This window comes from Anthonomus grandis, chromosome 11, assembly GCF_022605725.1.
Source record: "Anthonomus grandis grandis chromosome 11, icAntGran1.3, whole genome shotgun sequence".
In the NCBI taxonomy this organism is placed as follows: Eukaryota; Metazoa; Arthropoda; class Insecta; order Coleoptera; family Curculionidae; genus Anthonomus; species Anthonomus grandis.
The window spans coordinates 10,960,336-10,980,682 of NC_065556.1; the positions used below are offsets into that span (position 1 = coordinate 10,960,336).

The following is a 20,347-nucleotide window of genomic DNA, read 5'->3' on the forward strand; positions in this document are numbered from 1 at the left end:
AACTTCTTCTATCTCCCAGAATTTAACTAATTGTTTATTTAAAGACTCTTCCAAATTAATACTTAAACAATTAACTGACACTGAAGACGAACTGAAATTTAAATTTCCCGCTGTAATATACCCAAACTCAGTATCTTGTAATATTGGCAAATTTGTTCCGATACCGATCTGTCTACTCTTAATAATTTTCCAAAAAATATCGGAGCCCAATAAAACATCTATATGCCCTGATATATTAATATTCGTATCTGCCAATACAATATTTTCAGGTATTTTCAATTTTTATTAAAAGATATTAGATATAGCGGTAACTTATCAGTTATCTGGTAAATAGTTAAACAACTTAAATCAGCATTAAATGAATTAAAACACGATTTAATATTAACATTTACTTGACTCTTTATATTGGTTAACAACTGACCTACCCCTTTAACCTCATGATTTATCTTGAATTGCGGCAAATTTAATTTAGCACATATATTTTTAGTAAGAAAATTGCTTTGCGATCCGCTATCTACCAAAGCACGAACCACCACTGATTTATCTTTATTTATTAAACGAATTAATGCAGTCGACAACAATATCTGCGAACAATCTTTTAAGGCGGACATACCGGCAACACCGCACCGGCTAACGTGCGCATTTGACGTTCGACTAGTAGCCGCTGATAGAACTTCATTACCATGTGTATCCATTGCATTATCTAGAATTTCATTCTGCGGGCTATTTCCACCGCTGGTCACTTTAAAATTTGTATTTATTTCTTTAATATGTAAATTATGTATAATTATATTATGTAATATTATGTATTATGTAAATGCAAAATACTGTTATGCGGCTTTCTACATTTAAAACATTTAAGTTTTGTGCATCGCCAGGATGGATGTGAATCTCTTAAATAGTTCAAACACAACCTTAATTCTTTGGCTGCATTTATTCGATTATTTACAGTAAGCTTTAGAAAATGTTGACATTTAAAAATGGTGTGGTGTTTATTACAATAAAAACAACTAATATGTTTATTAGCATCTAAGGGCTTGTCAACAACCAAGTGTCTTTTCCTATATTTTTTATTATTGCCCAAAGTTTGACTTCTTTACCATTCACTACCGTTAATTCTAATTTTTCTAAAACTTCACATTTTATTTTTAAAAATTCATTTAAATCTTCCATTGAAGGCAATTAGATATTTGTAAGTTTTCCAATCGCGCCTAGTAATTGGATCAAATTTATTAACCATTATATATTTTATTAAACTATCCCAGGTCTCAGTTCTTTCCCCTAGGGAATATAATGCTCTAAGATTTTTAGTTATACTGTCATACAAATTTCTAATCTCGTTATGTGACTCTTTTAATATCTGAGGTTGCTCAAAGATCGAACAAATATGATTATAAATTATTAATTTTTTGTTTTCAAATCTTTCAAGTAAAAAATTCCACGCAACTGTATAATTAGCAGAAGAAATTTCAATGGATTTTATAACGCTAATACTACCTCATCCAGAGAAGCCCGTAGATAATAAAATTTTTGAATAGCGCTCAAAGATGCGTTGGAATCTACTAATGCGATAAATGTATCTTTAAACTCAAGCCAGTTATTATATTTACCATCAAATGTTGGTAGTCTAATTGGTGGCAACTTAATTAAAGGTTGATCATTTAAATAATTATTATTTGGCATAGATTCAATAAAAATAATTTGCGGGGCATTATTATTGTTTATTTGTGGTACATCCATTTGTTTACCAGTTACAGAACCATTTGGGTCTATTTTATTAAAATTCTTACAAAATGCTTTAATATTGCCAATAAGCTCAAAATAAATATCTTCAAACAATTCTCTCTCTGTTTCGTCGGTCTGGAAGTTATCAGAATCTGCAGTACAGCTCATACACTCTATTTGAAACTGTACTTCATTAAACTCCTCCCAAAGAGGTATAATTTTCTCTAAACGTAATTCTAAATTTAGTACTGTATTTTCCTCAATATTTTCTTTTGAAATCGATTGAAATTGGTTTTTAAACCTTGTAATTTTACTTTTAATTAAACCTCTTTGGGCTTTCAATTTTGCAAATTCAGGCATTATATAAAATTTTTTTAAGACCCAAACTGATAAAAATATACACTTACTCAGATGAACCGCTGGTGCACAAAGTTTTCAACAAATATGGGTTTCCCCGGCTGTACTTTCGCGTCGTACACAATTCGGCCTATTCTTGTATTCTTTGGTCTTGACGGTTTTTATTACTACCTACTCACTCTGCCTTATAACGCTGCCCATAAACAATAAATCGTCGCTCTCGCTTACACTTCAACCTGGGCGTACGGCACCATTTTTCTTGGAATTACTTGCCTGGTCGCCTTATTAATTTTCCTCTTTTGCTCTGAATATGAGGCTTGTCTAACTTTATTCATGGAACCACATATTCAGGTCGATGGACCAATGATGGGAGGTAATCAAGACTTCGTAGTGGATTGTAAACACTTATTTATTTACGTAAAATGGCCGATAACACAGGAGCGAGGTCTCAACGTCCACCATACTCTTTACCGAAGACAAGACTTACTTTGCGACGTTGTCGCGCTTAACAAAAAAAACTTAAAGGCTCTAACAACATTTATGTACTGTAAAAATTTGCTTTACAAATTGGGAAAAAAATAGTCGTAGTAAAAGAAAGTTCGGCCTATAATCTAAGCACTTCCATTCTACATCGATGTCAAAAGTTTAACATTAATAAACGCACTCTTGAATGACTTAAAAAAAAACGTGTGCTTGTACGCGTACCAAGCTTAATTAATTTAAAAACTGAAGTTAATAGGTCACGCGCAGTGCCATGTATTTTTTGATTGTGCGTTAGAGCAATACAAAATTCATGCGGATTTCTCCAAGGTATCCTAGACAACATCCTACCAAAAGAAGCATACATTCTTATACGACAATTTTGACTCCAATTTACTTAAAAAACACGTAAATACAAAGTACAACAAAGAACACGTAGTAATAATTTCTCCTTTACCTCTCAGGTCACCTTGTAATTATAATTTAATAATCTATAGTTTTTTTTTAGGTAAAATTCAATAAAACAAAATTTATACTATGGTATTCTTATATAGTATCAACGAACTGTTCCAGTCCATTAAAAATATATTAAATGACGTCACTTAAATATATCCTTTATTTTATTATTTTCTTTTTGTGGGGTTGTTTGATTTTGTGATAAGAGATTACTTCTAAAAATAGAAGGCAATCGGTAAAGTTTCAAATGCCGGCCGAGTTCTGTTCGTCTGGGGCGGATGCACGGTTAAAAATCCCGTCACGCAAGCCATCGTGCTCTAAAATATCAGGGTCACAAAGGAAAGGGGTAGTTTGTATATATATATGTATATACATTTGTTGAATACATGAAAATATGAAGCGACGAGAATAATTAAGCGTAATTATTACTTTTTCAAGCTTTATTAGTGTATCGCGTAACTAATGAGATTATGCAGGTTGATTCAGTAAAAAATCAATAGTTATTTCCGATAAACATTTTTCATTAGGCCTCAAATATAATTACTCTCTTTTTAGAGGAAATTTATCCTTTAAATATTGAAACGAAAATCAAGTAATATTTATTTTATTTTAAGGGTCTTAAAATAAGATAGATATTACATTAATTGCAAATATAACTACTATAAGTTGAAAGTAGCTGACGTCTTTCGCCTCGATAGGATTGCTTATTAAAATATGGAAAAACGTGTCTTTGGTTAATAATTAATTAATTCCTTAATAACTAACATAAACTATTATTAAGAAAACTTTGCCTTAGAAACTTATTATTACTACTGAAAACCAGTTTATCAAAGTTGGGTTAGTTTATTAAATATTTAAATCGACCTCTGTCTATTCTGAGGCAGGAATATAATGCTCTGTTCGAAACGATATCCAATAGTTTGTAAAACTTCGAGCATTATCAGATAGCCCTTTTATTTCTTTTAATTCTGTTGAAATTCATGTTTATCTTTTCAACCTTCTACATCTTTCAGTGGAGTACTAAGTATTGGTAAAAAATTAATCTTTGAAGTTATTTATGTTATAAAGACCAAGAACTGAAAATGCTTAGTTGATTTTAATACTTTACAATTTTTTTTTGGTTCAATTAGGCTTTTTAAGAATATTAAAAAACCAATTTCAAGAGTTTCCCCTAAATTTATTACATTTACTCTTAAAATAGTGTTTAAGAAAAACTAAAATTAACATCAAATTGTCATTTAAATAGAAGTTAAAAATCAGCATCTATCTGCTCATAATTGAAGCGGTTATTGTATAAAGGGAACAAGTTCACATTTGGACGAAATTAAACTAACATATAGATATTGTAGAATTTATGTCAACGGATCACCTAGTCTATAAAGGAAACTTCTCCTGCTCGCGATAGGAAAAATATCATAGGATGAAATTTTGATTGACTGTATAAAGGGAACTTGCCCGGGACTTGTTACCTTTATACAGTAATTCTCGTGGCGCTAGCATCGCTATGGATGGTGGAGGGGTTTCCGTCGATCTCTCATTCTCTCATCCATTTTTGGGTTTGATGTTTATTGATTTAGTTGACGGCACATGTGCGTGAATGTGTGCTCTATTAACAGTTGCAATTTTGTAAATATAAGCAAAAAATATTTTGTTTAACTTTATTTATTAGCACAATGTTTGATTTCTCTGGGGGAAGTAGTGAGTTACAACCGAAACGAAAAAAGGGGGTACGAAACTGTGAAAAATACAAAAATAATATACAAACAAAATCCCGATTACTTGGTAAAAGTTATGTTAGTCAAAAAGGCGTTACAAAACCAGCTCGACAGATAGGACCAGATTGCAGGTACGTAGCTACGCTTTACTTGGCACTACATACATATATACATATTTATATATATATATATATATATAAATATGTATATATATATATATATATATATATCTGTCCTATATATATATGTTTGTTAATTATGTTATTTATGTATGTTATATTTTAATAATATTATAATAATAATATAAATTATAATAATGTAATATAATTATAATAATAATAATAAAATTTATTATAGATTTGTAATTTTTGTGTTTTTTTTAGGTGTAAGTTCAAATGCACAGAGAAATTTTCTGAAGAGAAAAAGAAATTAATTTTTGAATCTCTTTATTCTGGAAAACCAAAGAATGAACAAGACACTTTTTAATGGGTCTTATTAATACTAAAGAAGTCAAGAGACGTAGATCAAGGAATCAAGCGCTTAAGCAAGAACGCCAAAGCAATTTTGTGTTCCATGTACTACATGGAAAAGAACGTATCCAGGTATGCAAAAAAGCAGTTTTTCGTTTAACTTCACTTCTATTAAATGGCAATAGGCCAACTGACAGACGAGGTCAACACATTAAACGTGGCACTGCTTTACCCGACGCCGCCATTTTGAAAATAGATGAGCATATAAAGAAATTTCCAAAAAAAGAGACCCATTATGCTAGTAAACCCTTTACCTACCTTGATGCTTCTTTGACCGCAAAGAAGATGTACGAAATGTTTTGCTCGGAAAATACAGATTTGAAAAAAACTGTTAAATATGAGTATTATCTAAAGCATTTTAACCAAAATTTTAGATATAAGTTTGGAAGACCGCAGGTAGACGTATGCCAAAATGCGAGGAATTAGGGGTGAAATTGAAGTCAAAAACACTAAACGATACTGCAAAAAGAGTAGCAGCTGGGGAATTAGTTGTCCATAAAAGAAGGGCTGCTAAGTTTTACAATAAAATTCAATTTGTTAAAGATGTATGCAATAACAACGAGCATGTAGGAGCAATCGTTTTTGATTATATGCAAAATTTACCATTACCTTTTATGCCCGTCAATGATGTCTTTTACCTACGAAAAGTGTGGCAATATGTTTTTGGGATTCATGATTTAAAAACTAATGCTGCAATATTTTACACGTATCATGAAGGCACTGCCAATCGTGGACTAAACGAGATAGCTTCATTCCTGAATGATTATAATAAACAAATTCCAGATAAAATCACGGAATTGCACGTGTTTACTGATGCTGCTGGGGGTCAAAATCAAAACCATACTCTTATTCGATTTTTCCTAAATCTGACCATGAATTGAAGATTTACAGCCATTCATCAATATTTCCCTGTTCGGGGGCATTCATTTCTTCCATGTGATAGAGATTTTGGACCTGTTAAAAGAGCTATTAGGCGCTATGACCGGATTTATACACCAATGCAATATGTATCAATAATAGCAAATGCGAAAACATTGATGCCGCGCTTCACTATAAAAGTGGTGGGGACAGATGAAGTGCTAGACTTTAAAGAATGGTGGCCAGCTTATTTTAAAAAAACCGTAAAAGAAATCATCGTTACTAAAGAAAAGTTAAAAGAAAGTTTTAGCATATCAAAATATAAACATTTAACTTATGCCAGCGAAAATCCTGGTTTCGTAGTAGCACGGGATTTTATAGACGGCCTTGCCTCAAACAAATTTAATTTGTCAAAGAATGTTGCAGCTCCTTCGTTTCCGAATGAAAGGGCTTATAAAGAAAAAGTACCTATCAAGGATAAGAAACTGGAGGATCTCATGAAAGTACATTCCTGAGGAAGAACAAGAATTTTTTGAGCAGTTTAATGAATGGCCTACAACCAATAGAGAATATGACTTTGATTAGTTTTTTTGTGTGTTTAAGATGTAGGTTAGGTTTTATTATCTATTTAACCTATCTCCCTATTATTAATAAAAAATTATGAATAAAACAGCAGCATTCTTTTTTGATCTTTATGGGTTTATTTTATAAAGGAAACAAGTCCAAGTGTTAAAAAACACCTTGCAGATCTTAATATTTTTCTGAATACATTTGGCTTTATCGCATATTATTCTGCTAATTCATACCTACAATTCATCTGTAGACCATAAATTGATAGCTTTTCAACTTTACAAACTAAATGGTTTTTTAAATTTTTCTCAAAAGTAGTTATTACGGACTTGTTCCCTTTATACAATAACCGCTTCAATTTAACTTTGTTAATGAGCCAGTTACTTAATTATATATGTCCCAGTATATCATATGATATTTGGGCTTAACTAGTTCAAAGCGCGTAAAATTCCATTCTTCAATTTTCCAATCAATCAATCTTATCTAATCTTCCAGTCTGACAGTATTATCAGCTTACTTCACATGTCTTTGTCCATCGATTATTAAATATTTTAGTATCTAGTATCTAGTAACTAGTTAGGAAAACATGCGCTGCCTGCTTTTTGAAAACATTTGCTTCTATTAATATTAAGTTAAAAGATTTCAACAGTATATTAATAATGAATCGAAAAACACTTAATATCTCCGAAACAGTTGACATTTGACAGTTTATATTGTAAAGGACATTAAATATGCCTTTTTAGACATATTTAATGTTCGGAATTGTCTATATTTATTTATTATTGAATTTGTTCCATTTAGCTAATTTATACTGTATATTTTTACATTTGGCAATTTTCCTTGTGAATAAATAGCCTATTTATATATAAGCCATTCATTTTAACAATTAAAACTTATAGATCCCTAAAGAATTTACTCTTCAATTTCCTTTAGACAGGGGACCGCTTTTGAGAGAAACTAGACAATTTAAAAATACGAGTGTAAACAAGCTCTTAAGAGACCAGGCTGACAATAAAAGGGTAGTGACTTTTCATTTGTAAACTTTGTGTTACCTTAAAAATTCTATTGAATGCAAATGTATATTTTTAGTTTTATTAAAATAAGAAGTTAAAAATATATATTTCTATATTAGCAATTGGTTAATATGGAAACACATCCTAATATAATCAATATTAGCAAATTTATTTATTGATCAATTTGATATTTTATTACAAAATAAAGCATTCTAAATATATAAATTAGAAAAATAGATACTTGATACCTTCATTCATTATTACCTTCATTCATACTTCAATTCTTTACAATGATTTAAAACAATCAATTAATAGATAGCATATGAAAATTAATCGAAGTGGTTGACTCGTCGGACATACATAGGTCAATAAATCTTACGTTCAAAAATCTTTAAATTAGCTGAACCGTTTTGCCAAATTAGTATAAATAAATTAATTTAGTTAGATTCCTTAGGGCAATAAAGTACAATTAGCCTTTCACAAGATTACAAATCAATCAAACCACATGTATTCAGACCAATTTTTATTTTAAAAGCTTAGCAGAGCGCTTTCGGCGTATGAGCCATCATCAGTGCTAACTGAAATGAGTTGGGTGTTAAATGCGTAAAAGACACTATAGTCAAAGGTGAACGAATGGAATATACTCACTTGTTAGTTAAGCCCAAAAGTTTACCATAGTGGGAACACATTCGATATTATTAAAATTACACGTAACATTTAGACACACTTAAGACTATACAGAACACTAAACAGGACGAACAGTATTTAAAAAGGGGAGAACGTTGGCCTCCTTTATGTTTTGTTTACATTTATTGTGGTTTCTTAGATGGCGGGAAAAACTGTGTCAAATTAGGTTAGCCTACAGTTAACTTTACTTTAAAATTAATATTTATATTATGCCTATCAGAGTGGAAGTAGCGACAGATCGGACTAGACGTCATTATCGTAAATGATGTGCGGTAGTGCAAGTTGGTTATAAATTGGTGGCGCAAATTAGACTAAAACAGTGAATTTTTGTTCGGATAAGAAAGTTTTTATCATAAGGATGTAAAGCGAACTTTTAAATTAGAAAGTTGCCAATGCTTATAAAATTTTTTTTATTGTGGAGTCTTCTATGTAAAGGAACGTAAGGTCTGTTAAGCTTCACTTGTATATTTAAATAAGATGGATTTTTTATGAGCTCGTTGGTGATATAAATGTCTTCAAGAAAATCTAGTCGGTTATAGTTCTTAGAGGTAACCTGTTGGAGAATTTTAGAATTAGACTTTGGACTGAAATTATGGTTGTTAGATTTTATATGTTCACCAAATGCAGATGAGGGTCTACTTAAGTGCTCGGCTAGGCGTGTTTTTAAGGGTCTACAAGTTCGTCTCACATATGGGCAATCACAAGAATCACACAGCAATCTGTAAATACCACTCTTTGATAATGTGTCAAGTTTATCCTTGGTATTGATCAAAATCGAACCCAAGTTGTTTTTAGTTTTATAAGAAATTTGTAATTCTGATTGGTGTTTAATGAAGCTATTGTTGATTTTCTTATTTAGATGTGAATTAATGAATGGTAGAGATATGAATTTACTATCTTTTTTAACATCAGGAAAGATCTGTTTTTTAATTTTTCTTAATTTTATTTTTCTGATTAAAATATTAATTAGTTTGGGGTCATAGTTATTATTATAAGCAATTTGTTTCAAAACATTTATTTCGTTTTGAAAATTAGAAGGAAATAGAGGAATGCTTAAAAGACGGTGAATGTAACAATTAAAGACAGCCATTTTGTGTTGGTGAGGGTGATTGGAAATATTTGAAATTATGTGGTCTGTTTGAGTGGGTTTCCGGTGTATTGAAAATTCTAGACTATTTGATTATTTATGTATTGTTAAGTCTAAAAAATTCAAATTGTTATTTGTTTCAATTTCTAGTGTGAAAGAAATCTTAGGGTATATTTGGTTTAGCTTGTTTAAGAGTAACTGAGCTCCTACTGTGTCACATTTCAAGAAACAGAGACAATCGTCAACATATCTGTACCAATTGAGAATTTTTTATTGTTATCAGTCATTATAAAATTTGATTCCATGTGATCCATAACGTGGGATGAACTTGTAGACCCTTAAAAACATGCATAGCCGAGCACTTAAGTAGACCCTCATCTGCATTTGGTGAACATATAAAATCTAACAACCATAATTTCAGTCCAAAGTCTAATTCTAAAATTCTCCAACAGGTTACCTCTAAGAACTATAACCGACTAGATTTTCTTGAAGACATTTATATCACCAACAAGCTCATTAAAAATCCCTCTTGTTTAAATATACAAGTGAACCTTAACAGACCTTACGTTCCTTTACATAGAAGACTCCACAATTAAAATTTCTTATAAGCATTGACAACTTTCTGATTTAAAAGTTCGCTTTAGATCCTTATGATAACAACTTCCTAATCCGAACAAAAATTTACTGTTGTAGTCTAATTTGTGCCACCAATTTATAACCAACTCGCACTACCGCACATCATTTACGATAATGACATCTAGACCGAACTGTCGCTACTACCACTCTGATAGGTCCGCATAATATAAATATTAATTTTAAAGTAAAGTTAACTGTAGGCTAACCTAATTTGACACAGTTTTTCCCGCCATCTAAGAAACCACAATAAATGTAAACAAAACACAAAGGGGACCAACGTTCTCCCCTTTTTAAATACTGTTCGTCCTGTTTAGTGTTCTGTATAGTCTTAAGTGTGTCTAAATGTTACGTGTAATTTTAATAATATCAAATGTGTTCCCACTATGGTTAACTTCTGGGCTTAACTGACAAGTGAGTACATTCCATTCATTCACCTTTCACTATAGTGTCTTTTACGCATTTAACACCCAACTCATTTCAGTTAGCACTAATGATGGCTCATACGCCAAAAGCGCTCTGCTAAGCTTTTAAAATAAAAATTGCTCTGAATACATGTGGTTTGATTGACTTGAATTGTCCTTCGAGCAACACAGCCACTTCCCTCTTTCACAAGATTGTTCAAAAATTAAAAACCAAAATAAATATTCAAGTTAGTTAAATGAAAATAAGTTGAAGCAAACAGTAAAAGTTCAAAAAAAATAAATCAAAATTGTTAAGATGAATAATATTTGCATTATGTTTAAAACTTAAAGCCAAAACAAAACAAATGAAGTAATAACAATTTTAATTTTTGGGCTTAGTTTTTAACATAGGAGAAAAAAGATAGATAGATATTTACACAGGTGTAGTATTTGATTTGAAAAAAATCAAAAATTAATTTTTCTAGTTAGTTTCCCAGACTTAAAAAAAAAATTAGAAATAGTATTTGATGAGTTGCCATTAATCAAATTGAGAGTCCGACATGCATTGGCTGCGAGCTTCTCATTTATTTATTCTAGCTCATTCTACAGATTTAGACCCTTTGTCATTAGATTCATATATTTATACTAAATTCTTTTTTATTAAAAATATAATAGGACTTTTGGGAGTTAGAGCCATTATAATTATATCCCAATAAATATATGCTGCATCCTCGATAAGTTTCTAGTAACCGAACGCAAAGAAAGTTTCACGGCTTCAAAGTGGTTTTTGATTGCCTCACGCCTCTTATTTAAAACATTTTAAGACTCTTATTATTTTACGTTTCAAATTATTGAAAAAAATAAATAGCAGCAATTTGTGAGCCAAACCGATTGCATTTACACCAGAACTAACGTGTTACGCGATGCTTTAATAGCGTATACTGAGTAATCAAATATACATTTCTATTAAACATTACTTAGTAAAGTTTTATAGTCAAGTTCATAAACTACCTTTGGGCACTTCGAAATAAAAGTTCTATTTAATTTTTTACATCTTGTCTTTATAATATATAAGTATTAACAGACTTATTTTGTTTCAGATGGCAACAGGCAAAACATTTTTCGTAGGTAAGTAGTGCAGTTATTTTGAAAAATGTTTTAGTATTGTGATAGTATATAAATTATGATGAATGGTAAAAATAACTTAATTTAAACTTAACTTATCGGAAATAATTTTTTAAGAAATTTGTTTGTACGGTTAATGTAAAAATATTAAGTGCATTCATTACAAAAGTCTTTTATCATAATACGCTCAACACATGTGAGTATAATCGTTCTTAACTAAATAAAAATTGGAGGTGCCTTTCACTTCTAAAGTAGATAAATGAAGGTGTAAGAACGAAAATGTCACGCTGGCTTAAAAGCGCTATTATATGTTTTACGAGAAAAAGAGTTCACAAAGGACTAAAAAGCCCGAAGTTTAATGAAACATCAATACCATTCTTTAAAGGAATTAACAACCTTGATATCATACTTGACCAAAATATGATGTTGAGACCACATATCAACAAAGTAACCTTAAAGATAAAACCTGAATGCCGACTAGAAGCTGTAGAATGTGTGTCACCTGCGGGCTTTAAAAATGGATCTATACAGTGTAGCCCGAATTGGGTATACATGTTTGGATATCTTGGAAACTATAAGAGATAAGAAATTTATTAAACAAGAAAAGTTTTAGGGATATAATTGAGAATTCAATGCCATTTTGAGAACGATTTTATCTTTTTTCCTTGTTGAAATATTGTGAAAAAATCAAGACGTTGCGTTTTCGAAAAAGTGCTGTAGTTTTCTTATTTCAAAGTATTTTTAAAATCTGTGATAACATTATTAGGATAACGTCTTAAGAGTAATGCATCCCTGCATTTAGTTCCTTATTTGTGACGTTTCGGTTGAGAGATACACCATCACCAATTTATTTTTTCTTATGACATGTATTTAGTTTTTTGACCTAAATATTTTTTTTTTCTTTAACATGATGTATGACACTTCATAAAACTATTTTATTTTTATATAAAAAAAATTACAAAATTAGTTTTTCGCTGACTAAGAAGGCCATTAGACCATACATAATTATTACTAACTTCCTAACTATTAGTCCTATGGTTGGAACCTTTGGTGTGATGCTCAAATTACGAGACAGTTTTACCACTAACCAAAACTCTTTATTTTTACTCTTGTATTTCGCTTAACGTGTTTCGCTAACGATTTTAGCATCTTCGGGAGAAGATTAAAACTAAACTAAAACTACTTACAAATCTTCTTATATACTAATGATGTAACTAATAGAGCAGAAAAAGCAGGGAAGCATGACGAAACAAATCTTAAACACTAATTAAACTATATAATTGATTATAAGGGATTGGATCTTTATCCCTGTTAAGAATGTTTTTTTGATTTTTGAATATTGCTAAACTTTCGTATGCATCTAATTTTCTATTGTTATTAACTGTTTTAAGTAATTTTAAGTTGTGACCAATATTTAAAACATGTTTAGCCACACTTGACTTTTCAACTCTTCCATATTTCACATGAGCTACATGTTCTTTAAGTCTGACATTAATTGATCTTCTGGTTTGTCCTATGTACTTTTGATCACAATCGTTGCAATTAATTTCATAGATCCCAGACTTTTCATTCGTCTTTATTTCATCTTTTTGTGACTTGGCCGAACTTTGATAGACCATTCTTAGTCCTAAGTATTTGAAAACCCTATCAAAGTCTCTCGTCAAGATAGGATCGTATGGTTTTGCAACCAAAGCTTCCTTATTTTTATCTTTTTGAAATGAGGCAGAGTTTTTAAGATTTACTTTAAACCTGTCTTCTAATCAGGTTATCAATAATCTTATCGTCATAAGCATTGACCCTAACAATTATTTTAATTGTTGCTTTTTCTTTGTTAAATCTGCTATTGCTTTAAGGAAATGAGACCAAACGATGTACTAAGAAATGCATGCTAGCCATTTTATGTTGAAAACAAAAATGGCTAGATTAAGAAATCAAATATTTATATAGTGAACATAGCATTTTAGAATTTAAAGCATACACACTTTTTAAAAAACTTATTTTTAGAAAAACTGATTTAGATTAATTTTCTTGATGGAGCAATTTTCAAAGAAATATGTTTAAGTTTATTAACCACAAATTCATTAGCAAAATTTCTGCACTAAACAAAAACCTAAAAAAGTTAGTGAGTACTCATTTAATGCGAAAGAACTTGATGTTCTTAATAAGGGTCTAAATTTTGCACGAGTTTCATTGCAAAAACAACCTGTAGGAGATTGTAGTAAGTGTTGAATCATCAATCAAACCCAACTCTTCCAAAATTATATTGTTTGCCAAAAATCCATAAACCTGGCAATAAAATGAGACCAATTGTCTCCACTATAGGATCTCCGCCTTACAACATTTCAAAGTTCTCAGTAAAGCAGTTCTCAGTAAACTTTTTTACTTAAATATTTCAAAAACGAAAAAAGATAAAATCATTCTCAAAGCGGCATTGGATTGCTAATTAGATTTCCTACAACTCTTTTCATTTATCCAACTTTCTCTCTGTAATATCTTATAGTTTCCAAGATACGCATACATGTATAGTCAATTTGGGCCACACTCTAGGTGTAGTAATAACCGCTTATCTTAGAAGCCACAGCACAACATAAGATATGCAAATGAGTTAATTATAATAGCTCTGGGCAAGTTTAATAAACGGTTAGAGACCGACGATAATCGGTATTAAATATATGAAAAAATGGAGAAAAAAGTAAGATTTTTAAACATCCTAAATTCACAATAGTTCTATTTAAAAACATACTGATACTAGAGCTTAGGAGAAAAAATAAATATGGGGGTAACTTGGCTCTAAGTTAAGTTGGAACCAACACTAAAATAAATTAATTAAGCCTTTGGAAACCATCCTTAGGATAGTCAGACGAATATAGGGATAGATGAGGCTAACAACCCAGGATGGTACCCTCTGCAGCTCTGGTGTGGTGGCCGAAGACACTGCAAATGGCAGCAATATAAAAACTAGGCAAAATAAAAAAAAATATTACAGCGGATGGGATTTCTCGACATTTTATCCGATTTTACAGGAGACTAAAGAATCTGAAAAATCTGTGTGCATAAAATATTAGAAAATATGTCGTATAAAAAGATTCCCAGATATAAATTTGATCCATCTTTTAAAGAATCTTGCATCTTGCAGATAGAAATACTTCCTAAACATCAGATCGTAATATTATCTGACAAAAAGCACTTGCAGGGAGGTGATATCGAAGCTCCTATTATAATGCCTCCCGGAACTTAAAAAGCAGAAAAACCATAACAATACCTGCAATCGTAGGACAGCTCTCTCATAAATAAATGTGCTACCTTATTTAAGTTCTGAATTACAGGAATCAAATTATATATAAATAATAAAATAATATATACATAGGACGATAAATAGAATATAAAGAAAATACTTATGCTACACTATGTTTATAATCCAACTATATGTTTATAATCCAATTTTTATTATTTAAAATTTTTACGTATTAAATAATATTTATACTATAATTTTGTAGCGAGAATTCATTTTTTCATAGAAGACCTTCGTTCTTACTTTCAGTTAAAACTTATTACTTAAAAGCGTTCTGTTGAGAGATAAAAAAACGTTTTTGCTCGACAAACACCTGAATGAACTCCTTTGAACATTTTTTAGTGCAACACAGCAAACAAGTCAACATATTCTATTTTATTCTACAGTGTCTTGTAAATCTTGATTTTAATCTCGGGATTACGAACCTTTAGAAGTTAGTAAAATATAACCAAAACTTAACTTATTTCTAGTAATAAATTTAAAAGTATATTGTAGTATATAAAACACATAAAAATATTTTATGGTTATCATATTTTCTAAAGATGACATAAACTATCAGAAGCCTGTAGAGTAGTTACGTAATATAACGACGTATTTATCAATTAAATATTTCAAAATGTAACCTTTAAAGCATAATATGCATCCATATTAATAAAAAAATTTACCAAGTAATTTTAAGCCGAATCAATCTCTTTTCAATTAGCAAATTTCAAATAATAACCGTACTTCGAGTAGGGTTTTGACTTATTCTTTGACTTAAATAATTAATATCTTAAATGATTGAGACACCGAATTTCATAGACAATTTATTTAAAGTAATATGATTTCAAACGTAAATATAGAAAATTTTATTTGAATTGGTCAAGTTATTTCCTGATTTAGATTAAATTGGCATATACTGCACTTACTCGTAAATACTATTAGACGAGTTTTCTAGTGTAATCGCCATTTTCTACGTATTTCTAATATAATTTTCACCTTCAAAGAGTACAAATCTTAAGAATTAAACTATTTCTAATTAAGCAGTGTAGAAATATTTAAATAAATAAAAGTTTAATTTTTTATCTGAAGAATAACGAAAAAATAAATTATATTATTTAAGAAAAACATATTTTTTATATAGGAATTTCCTAAATTATTTATAAATTTTAGCCATAGTAAAAGTTACAAATTACGATTTGCATTTTTTTTTGTCCTACAATATATGCAATGGTTACACCGTTTGTACCTGACCTAAAAATTAATCATAAAATATGTTTCTTTTTAATTAGTAGAGTTGGCTTTAGAAGCTGGGTGTTTTGCAAAATATTAAAATATGGTTTAAGTAACTTTAAAACACACAATGCGTTGTATGGTTTTATATTTTTTTGTGTTGCTCTACTAAAATATGGCAGGTTTTGGTAGAGAAATAAAAAGAAAAGTGAAAATTGCTAAATTTGAAGGTAATAGTGTTTTAATAAATTTAAGTACTAATTAAGTAATATTTATTACTGTATTTTTTTAAACACTATGATATACTTGTGTCTTTTTAGAAATCATAACTAGATTTAATACCATTTATTAGAGAACTTATACTCCATTTCAAATATTTCTATGAATATTTTAATATTTTGATCCTAATTTTATTTTTAACTTAAAATTTCTATTACATTAATTTAATATTTAAAAATATTTTACCATATAATTGCTGTCTATTACTTCAAGTCTAATTCAGTTCAGTACTCAATCAGTACATTTTATTATTCATGGGAACCAGACATGGTTTAAACGTGTTGACCATAAACCAGTGCTGATTCTTTAATCGTCAGAAAGAAATTTTAAATTTTATGTAATGTCTGTGTAAAAAATCACTGCCCCAATAAGGAAATCACGCCCAAACAAGGAAAATATTGGTGTTTTTAAGTCTAAATACTAGTGCGAAAAACTTCTTTTTTGCATTATAAAATACCCATGAATTCAAATAAAAAAATCATAGATAAAGTTAAGGTTTAAGAAAGAACAACAACGTTTTATCGTCTTTCCACTTAAGTGGAGCCAGTGAGAGGGAAACAGCATTTATTTTGGGTCAGACTGGCTTAGACTTGTTATTGAAAGTTGATACATTGACATCCATACTCCTCAAGACCTTTATTAAACAGGCCAATATACCGCATTTTGAAAAGACTAAATAAATTTGTCCATTAAAATTACTATAAGGAATAAGTTCACTACAGATTTAGGGACATTGACAGAGCCTGGTTTATTAAGAGATAACTTGATTTTCATGTTAGAACTACGTTCCTTTTAAAATTGAACTAATATTATTTTCTTTTCAAATTAATCCTTAGGTGTAATGGAAAAATTTAAATTTTTATTATATCCTAAGACTAAATAATTTGTTACTTTAATTAAAATATTAGATCCATTTTTATCCCAGTCGAAGCTAACCTGATTACAGAGCTAAAAATATAAATATCGTTACATAACTTATTGCGTTTAATGTTTTTTTTTAATTACGTGTATTTTCTAATTAAAAGTATATATTTTGTATTGTAAGAGGAAAACTGGATAAATTGATATTTGAAACTTCTGCGATATAGAGTTTTTGTTAATTTTAAGAACTTGGTATACATCTTGGTATTACTTTTTATTTGGTGTACATTTTTGAATGAGTCTCTCTCCCTTTTTTTATTCACCCTTGTACGCTACTGATTTTTTTTAAATTATTGAAATATCAGTATGTTAGTTGGTAATTCATTATTTTTAGCCAATTGCCCCGTTTTCACCTAGTACAAGCGTCTTTCTTTATGGTCATATTACATTCGTTAAATGTGCCAATAGCATCATGCAAATAAATAGGTTTTATTCTTTAAGGTGAAAACCGAGCATGTGACTTAAATTTTTAAGATCAAGTCTTCTTATAAATAAATAATTATTTTAAATCTGTTTCCATTCAAAGAAAAATCATGCAAAGACTTTTTGAAATAATATTGAGGTTTTTCCGTAAGAGTATATTTTAAAATCACTAGCAAATATTTGACCTCAGGCTGTCGTTTTCAAATCTTTACGATTCTTGTAGTAGGATGTAGTAAAATTATAGGTTCTTGAAGCGGTATAAAGTATGTAGTATAAAGCAAATGACTGCACTGATATTTTGATTATATTTTGGTTACATGGTTGATGCATAATGCATCAACCATGTACTATTTAAAATTAGATTTGGCAAAGGAAGAGCTTTTGAAGCCGGCATTATTTATAACAGAAAAAATGTTCAATTAGGTAATTTAAAACAAGGAATTATGTGCAATTTCCAAGTCAGTAAAAATGTTGTCTTTATTTGCCAAAGTACTTATTACTCTGTTTAACAAAATCCGCGAGTCAAAAACAATATCCAGACGTAAGTTTATTTTGCTTTCAATATATGGTATGAAATTTATGGAACCAAAATACTAGATCCATTTATTTACCAACATTCATTAAATATTCGAACGATATCTTAATTTATTGCAAAATGACTTAGAAAACTGACATGAGTTACCTCCGGCATAGCTAAATAGCTGTTGTTAGCTTTTAAAGTAATTTCTTGAAAAGTGAATTAAAGGTGCAGTGAAGAATTTCTTCATTTGAAGTTTTATTGAAAACCGAATATCCTAATTTAAAAAAAAATCTGAACAGAAGTTATTAGAATATGCAGGGTTATTCTTTAAGAATGAGCAATCTCTGAACTGCACATACTACACACCAAAATGGCGATTGAGCTTAACATGTCTTATACAAATGATGCAGGTTTACGAGATACAGGGTATTTAAAGTTGGAATTTCAATTTGCAATTTTTTAATAATTTTGTAATTTTATGCAGTATAGTTTTGAAAATTTTAGCAACTTTATGTGCTTTGACATGAAAATTACGAATTTTGTGGTGAACTTAGTATTATTTATATACGGCGTAAGTTACACCCTATTACTTAGGGAAATTACCACATATCTTTTTTGCCTAATCAGTTATGGCTAAAACGTTCAGTTATGATGCAAACAAACGGCAGTTTAATTTTGAATAAAAAAGGTACTCTTGTTTATTTTATGTAACTCTACTTTTTAAGTTATTTGTATTTTAAACGTTAAGCGTAAAAAGTACTAAGCCACCGTTATTACATTGTCTTAATGAAAATTTATTCTTTTAAATTACTAATATGCTGGGTAACAACAGTAAAGACAACAAATAACAATAAGTATTCAAATATTCAATCAACGCTAATAGGAAAAATATTACATTAAGATATTAGGGAATATTTTACATAGGCGGTGATTGCTACTTACATATGTCACAGTTTTTACTTGCAATTTACTACTTTTCTGCAAAAAAGAAATAAAAAAAAACAAATTTTTTATATTAAATAACAAAAAAAAAAATGACGTATGATACGTCGTTGAATTCATAATAAAAAAAGGAATTAGAGAGTGCATAAGATTTTTATTTCGGGTCATATAAAGAATAAAGAGTATAATGATCTTTTAATTACAAAACGTTAGATATAAAATCTAAAATTCAATAATTAGGATTCTAATTTTGGGCATTCCGTAACTAATTGTTAAAAATGATTCATCATCAAATAGGTACGTTTTTTTTTAGAAATAAGTGGCAGTTTTATACTTTTTTTTGCATTATTGTGTAAAATGCAAGTTTTTTTCCCTACATTCAATAGATAATAATAGCAAATTATTTTATTTATAACAACTTTAGTTTACTACGTTCAGAAAAGTAACATTTCCTTTCCTTAAAGTATATAATCCTCGTGGGAAAATGCAATCCTCTACGCCTTACCCGATCGTGCATTTTGGTTGTCAAAGTCAAAATATCAAGACGTATCAGATTTTATCGCCCATGAGTGATTTATATTCAACTGGCAAGAATATATGATTTTGATTTTTGCATCACTCAAAATGTGGCAAATGGAATTTTGGTATGAAAAATAGCGTATATATTTAAGGTGTCATACCTTTTGATATGATTTTTGAGGCGTGATATTTCACTTTGAGTTCTTGTATATAGTTGCCGATTATTACTAATGTGTTTTTTTTATGCCACCCTAGACAGAATACATTTTTTTTATTTAAATAACATATTAAGACAAATATAACAATTATTTAAAATATGTAATAGCAAGGATATATTAACGAAATTCTGGCAGTGTAGAGAATGCAAAATATATGCTGTGTGAAAAGAACGCATATATCACCTATATCATATATCACCTCTATATCACATATCACCTCCTTAAACAGTATATTAAAAGGCAATACCTATTTGTTTGCGATGTAGATACTCGCAATAATAAAGTTGATTTCATTTTAAAATAATTCATTGCTAAATTTTGACTTTATGTGTTTTCGCTGTATTGACGCAAATACATTCTGGGCCTGCTTCTAGTGAGATG

At 29.7% G+C, this 20,347-nt stretch overlaps 1 protein-coding gene across 2 annotated transcripts in view; it reads left to right on the forward strand.

The window, feature by feature from the left end:
* The window catches only part of LOC126742300 (slit homolog 1 protein), a 651,615-nt gene that overhangs the window by 168,854 nt on the left and 462,414 nt on the right, over positions 1-20,347 (forward strand). For both annotated transcript variants that reach the window (XM_050448936.1, XM_050448937.1), the window contains one exon: positions 11,616-11,643. The gene's annotated coding sequence lies outside the window, so the exon portion shown is untranslated. The remainder of the gene's footprint in view (positions 1-11,615; positions 11,644-20,347) is intronic.